The 15,391-nt window shown below is 50.2% G+C and overlaps 1 long non-coding RNA gene across 1 annotated transcript in view; it reads right to left on the bottom strand.

The window, feature by feature from the left end:
- The window catches only part of LOC138565924 (uncharacterized), a 101,442-nt gene extending 86,353 nt beyond the window's left edge, over positions 1-15,089 (bottom strand). The window contains exon 1 of the long non-coding RNA XR_011301709.1: positions 15,010-15,089. This is a non-coding gene — a long non-coding RNA (uncharacterized lncRNA). The remainder of the gene's footprint in view (positions 1-15,009) is intronic.
- Positions 15,090-15,391: the final 302 nt, after the last annotated feature.

Genomic DNA, 15,391 nt, shown 5'->3' with positions numbered 1-15,391 from the left:
AATGCACCTGGCCACCAAGGACCTTCTCATGAAGTGAGGAATTGGGGAAGTGCCCTAGAACGAGAGAGACAAGGGCGTATATTCCATTGTCTTCTTAGTGCCCAAGTTGGAAGTGAAGTTCAGGCTCATCATCGACCTGAAGTTCTTGAACCACTATGCACTGACCCGCCATTTCAAGATGGAGTGTTTTCAGTGAATGATTCCTCTGATCTGGAAGAAGGACTTTCTGGTGTCATTGGATCTACGTGATGCGTATTTCCACATTCCGATTTGGAGAAGCCATCAATGCTTCCTGAGGTTCTAGATAGGTAGGAAGCATTACCAGTTCCAAGTCCTGCCATTCGGGCTGAAATCGACTCCCAGGATTATTACGATGATCTTGGATCCTGTTATACACATTATTCACCTCTGAGGTGGATGATTGGTTTATCAGGGATGTATCCTGGGAGGTATTGTGTCATCATATCCATCTGATATATAGGATCCAGAAGGACATGGGGTTTCTTGTCAACTGGGACAAATTCTGTCTGAGTCCTTCGCTGGATCTTCAATTCATAGGAGCCCGGTTCTGGACCCTACAAGGGAGGGTGCTTCTCCTGCAGGCTCAGGCTTCCAATCTTCAGAGTTAACTTCGGTACCTGTTGTCCTCCTCCCGGGCATCGATGAGATACTGCCTCAGATCACTGGGTCACATGGCGTCTTTTTGGTGCCTTGCTTCCCTCTATGGCTGCTGCTGTTCTACCTCCATCAGTTCTGGCAAGAGGAAGATCTGGATCCGGACAGAAGGATCCCGATACTTTCATCCTTGGCATTGAAACTACAGTGGTAGTTTCGGACAAACTGCTGGCAGGGTTTTCCTTGTCCCAGTCCTGGCTGATCACTGTAACCACAGATGCCAGCATCAAGGGATGGGCCACGGTTCTGGCAGCCCGATCCTTTCAGGAGGAGTGGTCAAACAGGGAGACTTCCCGGTCCCCCAACTGGAGGGAGTTAGCAGCTGCTTATTAGGTGCTTAAGGCCTTTGCCCCAGCCTTGAGGGGGAAAGCTGTTCTATTTCAGTCAGACAACAACATGGCGATCTCGTATGCCAACAGGCAGGGGGGATCCAGGTCCAGAAACCTTGGCCTGTTGGCAGAGGAACTGGGAACTTGCAATCTCCTGTCCCTCAGGGTGGTCCACATGGTGGCAGACTGACTCAGCAGGGTCTTTCCTTCCAGGGAATGGGAAATTTGGGAGGACATTATTTTTTGAAAATCATATTTTATTGAATATCGCATATGTTATAACATCACATAGCATTCCAGAGAAAAGATTAACAAAGAGAATAATTATAACATAACCCCCCGAACCCCTCCTTATCCCTCCCCCCTCCCACCTCCAGTTCAAAGTATCATTTGCTGTCTGCTTAGCGGGTTTGTGAAGGGCATAGCGGTGTTAACATGATGTATTATTTTGCACGCCAAAGTCATGAGCCAAGTTTTGAAAGGTTCGCAAGCAAGTTGAGTTACTGGGTGGCAGCCTGTCTTCCTCGGGAGAGGAGCTCCTGTGGAGGGTGCTTTGCTTTAGGCGGGGCGACCGTATTTATCGAAGAAGGGCAGAAGGAATTCCATGTCATAGATAGCATGCACTTTGGTGACCCATGCTTTTTCCCCCGGCATTCCGGGGTTCTTCCATTTCTGTGCCAGACAGCATCTAGCTGCCACCAGCATGATCTGTAGCATATGGTCTTGGGTGTTTCGTGGTCATCACCAGAGTCTATACCAAAAAGGAGAAGCCAGGGGCAGGAGGGTCGTTCGACCCCGTCCACTCCTTTGATCCAGGTTAATACTTCTCCCCAATACTTCTGGACCACTGGGCACCCCCACCACATATGGATATAATCTCCCTTCGCTATTCTGCATTTCCAGCAGTGTGGGTCGTATCCTGGCCTCATTCTAGCAATCCTCTGTGGGGGGTAGTGCCAGCGGTGTAAAACCTTGAGGGCCTGGTGGCGATATTGAAGCGAGGCCGTGGACCGGTTGGCCCGCCTGCACATTGCTGCCCATCGTTCATCATCAATTTCCTCTTCTAGGTCCCTCTCCCACTGCGTGCGTGCCGGTGGTGGGTCTCTTGGGGCGGAGAGCAGAAAGAGTTTGTAGAGGCGGGATATTATCCCCTTAGAGCCCCTGGCAGAGAGGAGGAGCCTCTTGAAATCTGTGAGGTCCCTCCTAAGAGTGTCCCCCCACGATGGCTCATTGAGGACCCCTTTGAGTTGAAGATAGCGGAATGGGGATAGAGTGCCTATTCCAAGGGCCTCCTCTAAGTCTCTCAGGGGTAGGAACGTGCCCCCTACCCAGAGATGGCCAGTCCTACTAAGGCCAGCTTCAAACCACGATTGGTATGCCGCTGGCTCGGCTATCTTGGCTAAGAAAGGGGGGGGGCCCAGATGCAGCTCAATGTAGAGGGCCCGGTCGTGAGCCAGCGTTAGTAGCCTCCTTCCCTCCACAGGGACCACAATACTTTTAGGACTGGGTGGTTCAAAACACTTCTAGGGATGTTCTTCCTAGGGACCCATAGCCATTCCTCTATTGTGACGGGTGCAAGAACCCTGTTATCCATGGCCACCCATTGTTCATCAGTACCTGGAGTGAAGTGGTCAACCAGGACCCTCAGTTGGGAGGCCCTGTAGTATGTTTCGAAGTCGGGGTATCCTACCCCGCCTTCCTCCTTTGGCCTGGTTAATACCTCATGTGAAATCCTATGTTTTTTGCCCGACCATAGGAAGTTGAGAAGGACTTGCTTCGCTTCCATGAAGAATTTTTTGGGGATCAGCACCGGGAGCATTTGGAAAAGGAACAGGAACTTGGGGAGGATAACCATTTTTATAAGATTAAGGCGTGCCATCCAAGAGAGACCCGACCTTGCCCACCTCTCTATATCTTTTCTGATCGTGGCCCAGAGGGGTGGGAGTTAGCCGGGTATAGGTCTTTGGGGTCACGTGTCATCTGGACTCCCAGGTACCGGAATCCCACCTCTCGGAGACTAAAGGGGAGCCCACCCACATAGGTTACTTCTGGTTCCGGGAGGTTTCCCCCTATAAATGCCACCGATTTCTCGAGGTTGACCTTATACCCTGACAGTTCCCCATAGTGAGAGAGACCCTGTAGGAACCTGGGGACTGTCTGGGACGGCTTTGTAATGTAGAGCAGTGCATCATCTGCGAAGAGGCATATTTTACAATGTGTGTCTCCTATTTGTACCCCCCTGATAGCTTCATCCTTGCGGACAGAGATCGCCCATAGTTCCATCACAAGTGCATAAATTAGCGGGGACAGAGGGCATCCCTGTCGTGTGCCGCGCTCAAGGGGGAACATTCTCGACTCCGTCCCATTAGCCACCACTCTGGTGGAGGGAGAGGAGTAGAGCGCGGACATCCAACCGAGCCACCTCGGGCCCATTCCCAAAGTTGTGAAGACCTCCCCCATGAAAGCCCAACTGACCCTATCAAAAGCTTTCTCCGCGTCAAGGGCCAGTAGGAGTGCACCCTCATCGCGAACCACCCTGGAGGTGAGCACATGAAGAGTTTTTCGCATATTATCAGAACCCTGTCTGTTTAAGACAAATCCCGCTTGGTCGGGGTGTATCAAGCGAGGGAGGCAGCGTTCTAATCTGGAGGCCAGGATCCTTGCGAAAATCTTGGCGTCCAGGTTGAGCAGCGAGATAGGTATATAGGACCCGCATTCAATCTGGTCCTTAGGTATTACAGTGATGAGGGCCTGTAGGAACGTCGTGGGATTGAGTCTCGGCTCTTAATCTGATTAAATAATTTGGTCAGTCGCTTCAGCAGAACCGATTGGGTCTGTTTATAGAAATCGGCCGTATAGCCGTCACCCCCTGGGGCCTTTCCTGCTTTCAGCCTCTTGATGGCGCCCTCCACCTCCTCCTCTGATATCTCCCACTGCAAGGCCTCTAGTTCTGCTTCTGATAGCCTAGGCAGGGGGTGTTCTGCCAGATAGGTGCGGATATCATCTAGTGATTCACCTGCCCGTCTGGAGTAGAGTTTGCTGTAGTAGTCAGCAAAACATTCCGCTATTTCTTCCCTGCCCCCACAGGTCCCTCCGTTTCCGTCCTTAAAACGAGCAACTCCTCTCTCTATTCTACAGCCTCTAGCTCTTTGTGCTAGTAGGGTCCCAACTCTGTCCCCTCGTTCGTAGTACCTTTGCTTGGTGTATCGCATTTTCTTAATGACTTCCCCTATGAGGACCGTGTGGAGTTCTTGCCTTTTGCCCTGCATCTCTTCCAGGAGAGCCCCCCGGTCTACCTCTGGGAGGCCTAGCTTAGCACGCAGCCCACCCAATTCCGTGCAGATCTTATTTTCAATTAGGCCCCTTTCTCGTTTGCGCCTTGAGCCCTCTGCAATAAGGAGGCCCATGAAGGTTGCTTTTGCCGCCTCCTACTCCATAGACATATCGGTCTCACCGTTGTCGTTTATCTCGAAGTAGGCCAACATTTCTTTCCTCATGAAGTCCCAAAATACGGGGTCTCGGAGGAGTGTGTCGTTGCATCGCCATCGGGAGGATCTTGGGAAGATGGGTAGAGACCAGTTGGCTATAAGCAGTTCATGGTCAGACCATGTTATGGCTTCTACTTTTGGTTGTGACACCACCCCGTTCCCCTCTTCGGAAACCAACAGAAGATCAATTCTGGTATAGGTACAGTGCGGGGGTGAGAAAAAGGTGTAACTGCCCTGGCCTGGATGTCCTGCACGCCAGACGTCCACCCAATAGTGTTCCCTCAGCAAAGTTTGAATTGCTAGATTGTCTTTGGAGATCACTTTGGGCATCCCTCCCTTCGCGGACCATCGGTCTAGATGGGGATCCAGTATCAGGTTAAAATCCCTGCCCAGTATCATGGCCCCTTCCGCCCATTCGTCCATGAGATTGAGGATTTGGGTAAGGAAAGGTATTTGTCCCGAGTTGGGTGCATATAAAGTGGCTAGGGTGATACGTTCCCCCTCATAGTTTCCCTTAATACCCAGGAACCGGCCCCCGAAGCCCCGCTTGGTTTCTACTCTCGTGAGATTAAACGTCCTGCACAGGAGAATGCCCACCCCCTCCTTCTTAGAGCTCCTGTGAGAGGCCCAGTAGTTGCTACCGATCTCTTTCCCCTTTATTTTCGATTCCTTTCCTTGCTTGTAGTGAGTTTCCTGCAGGAAAAGGACTGTTAGGCGTTGTTTGCGGAACATGTTACTCGTTAAGGACCTTTTGTTCTGGGAGTTGAGGCCCTTGACGTTCAGCGTGCCTATTTTCCCCTCAATCATTTTCATCATTTGTATTGTGCTCTCTGAACCCTTTTGAGTGTTCGCTACTTAAAGCCTGTTGCAAAACCCGTGTCCGTGACTTGAGGTGGACTCCCCTCTTCCCCTGAACCCCGACAAAAACTCCATCCCCCCTCCCTCCTTCCCTTTCTCTTACCCGTTTTGTAGGGCGTTCGCCGCCTGCTCCCCTGGAAGGGTTGAAGCGAGCAACGAACCGCCAGGGTCACTACCCCGGCCCCAGGAAACAGAATTTTTTAATATGAAACCTTACGTCATGCCTTTCTCCGCTATGTGTTTGCCTTCTAGCACCAGTGGTGAGGATCTGGCGGGGGCGCTCCCACCCCCCCGCGGCTCAGGCCCGTGGGCAGCTTCAGCAGACCCCCTCAGCACATATCGCAACTCGGAGTCCCTGGGCACCAACACATCTCTGAGGAGAAATACCAAGTGTCCCATTATAAAACCTGAAAATAGCCCCAAAATGGGAAACTATCAACTCCGACCTAGGTCGTTTAAACAAAGAACTTCCCGCCTGGTGTGGGGAAAACATATAATGCCCAACGAGGTCCTCAGATGCCCGAGGGTTATAAGAGAACATAGATTGAGCCTTGGCATGTTGAGTGTGCACAAAATGAAGGAATTTCTGATGCTCCTTGTGGACAGCCAAGGCATTTATTAAGCCTCAGATGCTACTTATGTTTTCTTGTAGGGTCCCCTTGATCTGTTGAGGGGTGTGTGGTCTTCCGAAATTTGCGTGAGCCTTTGACTTTTAGCTTCCCCTGTGAGGGGTCTGGGCCCCGAGGGGCACGGCTTTGGTCTCCGTCGGTTCCAGTTTGATCTGTAGATCATCTCACGTGGTCACCCATCAGGTCCTCTGCGGCCCTTTGAATGTCTACTTCTGTGACTAGCTGGTATCTCTGGCCCTGCCATTCGAACGCTAGGTAGAATGGATGACCCCAGCGATATCGGGAGGACATTTTTTGATCCATTTGTTACAACTTTGAGAACCCATGGTTGGATCTCTTCACCTCCCCCCGGAACAGAAAGTCCTTCAGTTTCTGCTCCTGATTTCCATGTCAGGGGATCTGGGGGACCGATGCCATGAATCTGTCTTGGCCAACAGGCCTCCTGCATGCATTCCCTCCTCTTCCTCTGATCCTGAGGGTTCTTCTGAAAATAAATTGAGCTGAGGTCTGGGTTATTCTGGTGGCTCTGTTTTGGCCACGCAGGAGCTGGTTTCCTCTTCTCTTGGAGTTGGCTGTCTCCACAGTTTTCCTGCTACTGATTCATCCAATCCTGATGCCATTAGCTCAGGGGTTAGTCGGATCCTGGGGGGTTTGGAAGTTGAAAGGAACACGCTGCAGTGGAGGGGCCTATCCCGACAGTTAGTAGATTATATCCGAATGGACAAGCAGCGTTCCACAGTGAAGTCATATTCCAGGCACTGGGGTGTGTTACAGGCCTGATGCTTGCGGAATGGGTTCTCTGCAATCACTTGTTCAACCCCAGGGGTTCTTCAGTTCCTGCATGAAGGTTTGACCTAGGGTTAGTAGTGTCCTTCTTAAGGGCCCTGTGTGCAGCCACCACAGCCTTTTGGGTGTCTTCAGATTTTAGTCTGGGAGATTGTTCCCGATTACTAAATAGTTTTTCTATAGAGAGGCCCATATCGGGCTTGGGGTTACCCCTGTGGGACCTCCCTCTTGTTTTTTGAGAGCCCCTCAAGGTGCTCCTTTGAACCCTTATAGGGGGTCCCTCGCAAGGTGTTATCCATCAAGGCAGCCTTCTTGGTAGCAATCACGTCGTCCAGATGGCTGGGAAAAATGTGTGCCTTGACCTGCAGACCTCTGTATTTGCTTGTTCAGCAGGACACTCTTTTTTCTCTGCTGCAACCCTTCCTTTCTCCTTAAAGTAGTATCCAAGTTCCATGTGTGTCAAGAGGTAGTTTTTCCTGCAGTTTTCCCTAATCCCACAACCCAGGAACAAGTGGGCTTGAGCCACCTGGATGTCCACAGGGCAGTCATTTTCTTTTTAATACATTTTATTAGTTTTCAAACTTTAATAGTGTATTTTATAACACACTTTCCAACAATAATGGCATCAATGTCAACATCCCCCTCAAAAACCTTAAAACATCCCCCGCACCCTTTCTACCTTTCCCGCCCCAACCCCTTCTCCCACCCTCCCTTTATTAATCCTGCAGGCCCTCCCCTTCTCTTCGCTCACCCTTTTCCTCCCTTGTCCTTATTTCTGTCGGTCCCCGGGGAGTACTTCTTAGCCCAGTTCCAACCACTTTGACCATATCTTTGGGAATTTCCGAGGCCACCCCCTATACTCATAGATCTTTTTCTCCATCTCTGCACATCTGTCCATCTCTTCCACCCATTGATGAAAAACCAGTCTTGCAGCTGTTCCCCATACCATTGCTAGTCTCTTTTTCCCTAACACAAAGGCTGTTCTCAATATACCTTTTGCTTTTATCCCGTATCCTAGGTCCCCCCACACATTAAGCAGCAGCAGTTTTGGATCTACAGGGATCCCTCCTTCGATTATCCTTTCCATTTTTACTCTGATTTTTCCCAAAAAAAGTTGAGCGACCAGGCAGTTCCATATCGTGTGGTAGAAGGACCCCTCTGCATCTCTACATTTCATGCAATTCAGATGTTCCACTCTCCCTATACAACATAAGCTATCTCTGTTATAGTAAGCTCTGTGCAATACTTTAAACTGGATTATTCTGTATCTGGTATCAATACTCACTTCCCTTGGTGATCCCATAGCTTCAACCCACTCTTCCTCCTCCATGTTTCCCAAATCCCTTTCCCAGGCGGCCCTCAGTCTCTCCATAGGTTTGGCCGTAAAACTATTAAGCATCCCATATAACTTGGAGATCCCTCTTCCCATGATCTCTCCCTCCAATAAATACACTTCTAGCGGTGACCTCACCGGTAAGTCCCATGTGTCTCTCCCCTCCCTTGCCCCCGCATGTTGTAGTCTGATGTATGTGCATCTGTCCCTGTCTGATAACCCATATTTGTCCTTCAATCCTTGGAATGATATCAACTGTTCCTGTTCTATGATGTCGGAAACTCTCTTAATGCCCTTTTCCTGCCACCTCTCCTGGGCCCCTAACTTCTTGATTTTGGGTAAATTCATGTTGGCCCATAGGGGTGCTTTAAGTGTCACCTTCCTTTCCCATCCCATAGCCTTCAGGGTAGCCATCCTAACTTCTAGTACACTTCCCCTGTTCTAAGAAATCTGTGTCTCGTCCTGCTCCCATATAACACCTGTAGTGGGGGGTCCCCCTCATATCGGCCACGTCGCTGCTATTTGTGGTTTGTTTGTCCCTCTGAATACCCATTCGTTAATTATCAACAATTGAGAGGCCCAATAATATTGTAGCACATTTAGGGTTTCCTAATCCGCCCGCACACAGTGACCTGCATAGCGTGGACAACACTATATTGGTGTTTTGCTGCCCCATATAATTTCCCTTTTTATTCCCTCAATGGTCTTAAATTTCTTGTATTTTAACTGGGGCATTTTGTAGCATGTTTAAAAGCCTTGCCAGAGCCATCATTTTAAACAGGTTGGACCTGCCCACCATGTTTAGTTGTAGTGTTTTCCAGTACTTCACATTCTTGCTTCAGCCTATCTATGACTGGATCTAAATACATTTCCAAATATCTTGATGGGTACGTGCCCACTTTGACGCCTAAGTATTTCATACGTGATTGAGCTATCCTCAGTGGGCATCCTTCCGGGATCGCCTACGCTCCTCCCTTGACTGACATCGGGGTCGATTTGTCCCAAATTATCTTGAGACCGCTGACTTCCGCGAATTCCCAGAATATCTCGATTGGCCTGGGTCCTGTCCGCTTAGGGTCTACCATATATAACAATAGAGAGATGCGTTCTTCTACCTCCCGTGGGCCCTTCTAATACCCTGGAATACACATCCGCCCTGATGCACGTGGCAGTAGTTCCATTGTCAACAAAAAAAGCAACAGTGACAGGGGGCAGCCCTGCCTCGCCCCCCTGCGGAGTGGAAAACTCCCAGACGTTCACCCATTTACCTTGACTCGCGCCTCTGGATCTCTGTATAGCAGCTTCACCCATGATCCATATCTCGGCCCAAAAACAAATTCTTCCATTGCTGCCCACAAGTATTCCCAGCCCACCGAATCAAACTCTTTTTCAGCGTCAATGACACGACTGCGAATGGACCCTCCCCATCTGAGGCAGCCTCTAGTACAGTGTGTAGTCTGCATAGGTTCATTCTTGTCGCTCTCACCGGACAAATCCACATTGATAGGGAGGGATCAGGTCAGTCATCACAGGTAGTCATTTATTAGCCAGAACCTTGCTAAGATCTTAGTCTCTCCACTGTGGTCTGACGTACATCCAGTGATAGCCTCCCCACCCCCAGCCTTTCCTAAAAACATTGCACTCATTACCTCCATCGATTTCCCGCCACTATTTTTAAGAATTCTGCGGGGAAACCATTAGGTCCCGGGCCTTGCCTGACTGTAGTTGTACCGCCGCTGCCTGGATTTCCTCCACTGTGGGGTCCTCCTCTAACCATGCCATCTGCCCTGGTGTCTACTTGGGCAGGTTGTTCTCCGTTAAATATTGTCGGGTACTTTAGGGTACTTTCCCTGTCCCTCTGTGCGCCTTCGCCATTTAACCTAAGGTAGTAATTTGAAAAGGCTTCTTCTTCCGCCATAACCCTTCCCCCCTGGCACTCTAATCTCTTTCAGCCAGCGTGCTTCCTTGTCCCTCTTATCCTACCACGCTAGAATCCTCCCACATTTCTCCCCTGTGTCAAAGATTCTCACCCTCGTTTCCCATTATGAAGTTTTCACCTCATCCCATGCCAGCGACCCCAACTGACCTATGGTCCTAGCAAGCTCTCTCCAACTTTCTACAGTTTGGAGTCGTAGATGCTCCCTCACCGCCTGTTCCACCTCTCTTTCCAAATGTGTCATCATCTCTCTCCTTTTTCATAGTCATTCTCTGACCAAGATCATTGCTTTCCCCCTAATCACTGCCTTATATGCCGCCCATAAGGTGGAGCTTTTCTCCACTGTGTCTTGGTTGATCCTGAAGTACTCCTCCATTGCCGCTTTTAGAGAATCCACAAATTCCTCTTTTTAAGGTAAAAAGCATTGAGGCGCCACACTCCTTCATATTGCCTCCTCCCTCCCCTAATCTGTAGCTCTAGAGGGGAGTGATCAGATACCCCCTCGGGAAGAAGCTGCGCAACAGTCACCCTATTCATCAGGTCATTTGGGAGGAACACATAGTCAATCCATTGACAGTGCCGAGTGTGCGTGTGAATAGAAAGAGAACCCCTTCTCTCCCGTCCCTGAGCCCCGTGGCTTCAATAAAGGCTCTTAATTTGGTGTGGGGTGTCGGTCCTTGTCCCTCCTGTAGGGTGATCTGTCTTCTTCTTTTGGCTGTACCGTATCGTCAAAGTCCCCCCCACCACTGCAATGCCCCCCGTGTTGAGCTAACCACTGTTGAACCAAATTAAATGTGCCTTCCTGTAATCCGGGGGGAGTGTATACTGAAATAAGACGCACTGCTTCTTCCCAAACCGTCCTTCCCCCATTATTCCCCCGCCCTGGTCTCTCACCACCTGTGTCAATTCCAAGGGAACTGAGTTTTTCACCAGTATCGTCACCCCCCTAGTGCCTCTAGCATACCTCGTGTGTTCCACCACTCCATACCGTCCTCTTGCTAGAAATGTCCAGACCGTCATAATCAAGTGCGTTTCCTGAAGCATTACAATATCTGCTTGTAACCGTACTAACTGTTTGACCACAAGGCCCCTTTTTATCTTATCGAGCAACCTGTTCACATTCCATGTTACACATTTCAACGTTGATTCCCAAGTCCTAGTTCCCTGGGCCATTGCCTATTGTAAGATTCTTTCCAGGAAGATTCCCGGTGGGTGACTTACTTTTGTCTCTTTCTGTAGCCCTAATCTCAGCCACGAAACTACCCAATAAACTATTGATCTGCGGAAAAATAACATTCCCTTTTGCTTCTCCTCACCACCCAAATCCCCCACTCAAACCACCCTATGCATCCCCCAACATAAAGCATCTGTAAACCCATTACACTAGTCAATGTGGGATTGTTCCGGCACTACTGCCGTTGATCAGGGGGGAACAATGTGCCGTTGTCTCTCTAGCCCCGCTCTGGTCGTATATGGCAGCTAGAGAAAAGTTTGGTTGCTGCACACCTCCTAGTTTACCATTTCAATCTCTGAATGTGGACGGTCCTAGTACATTTACTGTTGCCCCTGATCAGTCACTTAGTGTGTCTCATTCCCACTTCCTCTCTTGCAGCTATTGTAGTCTTTTTGTAAACCTACTCTGTCTGCCAGTCCCATGCCTCTTCCGGACTTTGAAAAAATGTGACCCTTTCCTTCCCCACCACTCGCAATGTGGCAGGGAAGAGCATAGTGTATTTTTATCTCTGCACTGCGCAGCCGCCTTTTCATTTTTTCAAAGGAGTGTCTTGCATTTTGGATAGCCCTCGTGAAGTCCGGGAACATTGACACTTTTTCTCCATTTACCATGACCGGGCCCTTCTTTCTAGTGGCCTGCAGTATTGCATCCCTGTAATTTAGTAACTTTGCAATCACAGGTCTGGAGGAGGCCCCCGGTATTGCTCGATTAGGGATCCTATGTCTTCTCTCCACCGAGAAGAACTGTGAAAGGCCTGCCGGTTCCATCCATTCCTGTAACCGTTTTTCTAAATATAGTTGCATTGACAGCCCTCTGTCTTCTCGGGTAGGCCCAACACCCTGATGTTGTTACGCCGGGCCCTACCCTCTGCGTCCTCTGTCCTGTCCTCAAGCAATTTTGTCCTTTTTTGCAGCTCTTGCAGGTTTTTTTTATGGGTTGTGTCACATCTTCCAAGTCTGAAACCCTTTGTTCCACTTAGCCCATCCTTGCCGATATCTTGTACACATCTTGTCGCAACAAGTTCACATCCAGCCCCAGTGTTTCAATCTTTCTCTCTATGGTAGCTTTTGACTCAGTTATCACCGGCATCAGCTCACTCATGGACGGGGGAGACCCTCCCCCACTCCCCAGTCTCCTCTGTCACTTCACGATATTTTCTTGGGTGGGACCATGAAGGCGTCCATTTTAGCCTTTAGGGTGCCTTTCTTGTCCCATCCGTACTCTCTTTGCGTGCGGGGGCGGCTTACTTCGACTCTGGCCCTTTCTTTGTATTGCCTCGGCCCCTTGTTTTCGTGCTGCTGGGGTGTTTTAATCTCCCCTCGTTAGTATCTCTTGCCCACCCTTTGTATGGCTTCTTCTGGATGTGTCCTAGCTGCCCCCTCTGTATTTTTGTCTCCCCTTCACGCCCTTCTCTGAGCCGAGGTATTCCCCCCTTCCGGTCCACCACTCATGTGCTCTTAGGTACTGTTAGGTACTTTCAAGGGGCCCTTGCCCTTGTTGTGTGGCTGTGGAACGTCTTTGCGCCACTTCTCTGGTGCCTCCACTCCTCCCTCCATTCCACTCTTCTGCCTTTCTATGCAGCTTACCTCTTTTAGGCCTCGTGGATTGGGGTCGGGGGGGGCTTCTTCTGTGTCTGTTAAAGACTGGGGTGAGGATCTTGGCAGATGGGGGAGGAGGGGGTGTTCCGCTGGACCCAGTCCATTTCGCTAGCTTTTTCTTTGCTCCCCTTTGTTTGCCCCTACTCCGTCCCCACACCCCTCACACTCTCCTGGGGGAATAGATGGGGTACTGGGGGGAAGTGCACTCTTTTTTGCCAGCACTGGGTTCGCCGATCCTCTTGTTCCCTCCACGGGCTCGCTCACCGTTCCCTGGGGGTGTGCCGCTCTGCGCACCATTCTTCCTGCCCGCAATTGTGGTAGTGTCCCACCCCCCATTGCTTCCCTTGATGCAGCTCTGTTTTTCAACCACTCCGGAGCTTCGTCAGCGACCTGGTGCAGCTTTGGTGCACTCGACCTCCTCCTTCCTTCATCCGGCGGATTTATGTGCCTCCGAACCCCATCTTGTCCAGTGCGGGCGGCCGTCAATTTCCTGCACTCAATCACAGTTCCCGGGTTATCCTGACTGGCAATCTAGTCAGTATTCAACTCAGACACCTCCCGTCTCTGTATCCCACTCGCCAGTCCTGGAAACGGTCTGGGATTTTTCTTTTTTAGGTGTTTCTGCAGCAATATTCGCAGCGCCGGACAGAGCTGGACAAAGATGCGTCTAGCCCGCTATGCTGCGCAACAGCACCCCTTGTTGTGTGGCCGCAGAGCGTCTTTGCGCCGCATCTCTGGTGCCTCCACTCCTCCCTCCATTCCACACTTCTGCCTTTCTATGCAGCTTTCCTCTTTTAGGCCTCCTGGATTGGTGGGGGGGGGGGTCAACTTCCTCTGTGTCTGTTAAAGTCTGGGGTGAAGATGTTGGCAGATGGGGGTTACGGGGAGTTCCGCCGGACCCAGTCCGTTTCGCTAGCTTTTTCTTTGTTCCCCGTGCTTGCCCCTACTTCATCTCCACACCCCCTCACACTCTCCCACAGGGCAGTCTTGATTTATTTGGAAAGTTTGGATTCCATCAGGAAGGCGGATAGTCTCTTTGTGCCCTTTGGGGGGGTAGTAGACTGGCTCTAGAGCTTCGGCCCCTACCGTTATCAGATGGGTTAGGGATGCTATCTCATTGGCCTATCAGTCCTCTGGTGTCCTTTCTCCCCTTGGAGTCCATGGCAAGTCCACGTGGGCTATGGTGGCATCCTGGGCGAAGGCACAGGGGTTGTCCATTGGTGACATTTGCAGGACGGTCCTGTGGGCTGAGCCTATTACCTTTGTGTAACTCTACCACTTGAATCTTCACAGGGCAGGGGTAGATGCCTTTGGTGCTGGGGTTCGCAGTATCCTTTCTGTGTTGGATAATAAAACGGTTCTGGGTAGTGTTCACATTGTGGTGTCTTGTGTGTTCATTGCTCCCATTCAGTATTTCCTTTGGTATACCTCCTGTGTACTGGGATGAGGAAGCGGGGCGTGGAGGTAATGTGGTGATTACTTACCAGTAATCTTCATTACTCATAGTCCTACTCGGCACCTCCCAGTACCTCTTTCCAGCCTCTCCCTCCTGACTGGCGGAATGGGGCTGTACCTTGGTTGATGTAACTGAGGCCATGCGGGCTGGTGGGGCCTTATATCCCCGATGGAGGGGTGGAGCAGGGGGTGGGAGGAAAAGAAGGAGGGTTCCTAAGAAGATGAAACTCCTCATGTTGTGTACCTGTGCCTTGATGCCTTTATCAGTCTTGTTCGCGCTTTACCAACTATCCATACAATACAATGCAATACAATACAATACTGAGACGAGGAAGAGTAGGACCAGGAGTATTGAAGATGACCAGTAAATCCTCCCCACATTCTTCATAGCTTCTCTTTAAGATACTTCCCTATTTATCAGGGGCCTTAGACCCTTAGGTGGTTCCCTCTCTGGTTGACTATTGCATTGCCCTCTATCTGGCCCAACTGAAAGGCTTGATCCAGCGCTCCAGCGTTTTCAATATTTGGCAGCAAGGGATGACACAGGGTCTCCATATGTAGCCCAGTGATCCGTGCTCTTCACTGGCTTCCCATGGCTGAGAGGATTACGTTTAAAGCCCTTTGCCTAGTCCACCGTACTTACAATCATTTTGGTGCCGAGTTTCTACAGGACAAATGTATGCCTTACCTCCTGGTTCGGGCTCTCCGCTCCGACATGGCTCCGACATGCTCTGGCATGGCTAATCTTGTCGTTATCCTAACATTTAGGCGGTCCAGGTTGAGTGGCCGTGCCGTTTTGGTTGCAGCAGTACAATTTTGGAACGAGCTGCCCCCTGCAGTGCGGAAAATGAAGTATCATCTTCCATTCCGGTGTTTTCTTAAAACTCTACTATTTTAGTTGGGCTGTTAAGATCGTTCTCTGTTTAGCCTCCTAGCGCCAAGGTGCCCTTGGTGGTGTATGTGCGCTTTATACATTTCATTAACATAACATAACACATTACCCTATTGCCTCCACAATAGAGCCTGCTCTGTGATATTAAATTCCCAGCTTCCTAGAGCTGTGCAAGGGT

This window comes from Ambystoma mexicanum, chromosome 2p (assembly GCF_040938575.1).
Source record: "Ambystoma mexicanum isolate Mex_15411 chromosome 2p, UKY_AmexF1_1, whole genome shotgun sequence".
Taxonomy (NCBI): Eukaryota; Metazoa; Chordata; class Amphibia; order Caudata; family Ambystomatidae; genus Ambystoma; species Ambystoma mexicanum.
Note: the sequence above shows the minus strand (reverse complement) of the source record. Positions and strands in the feature narration are given on the sequence as shown.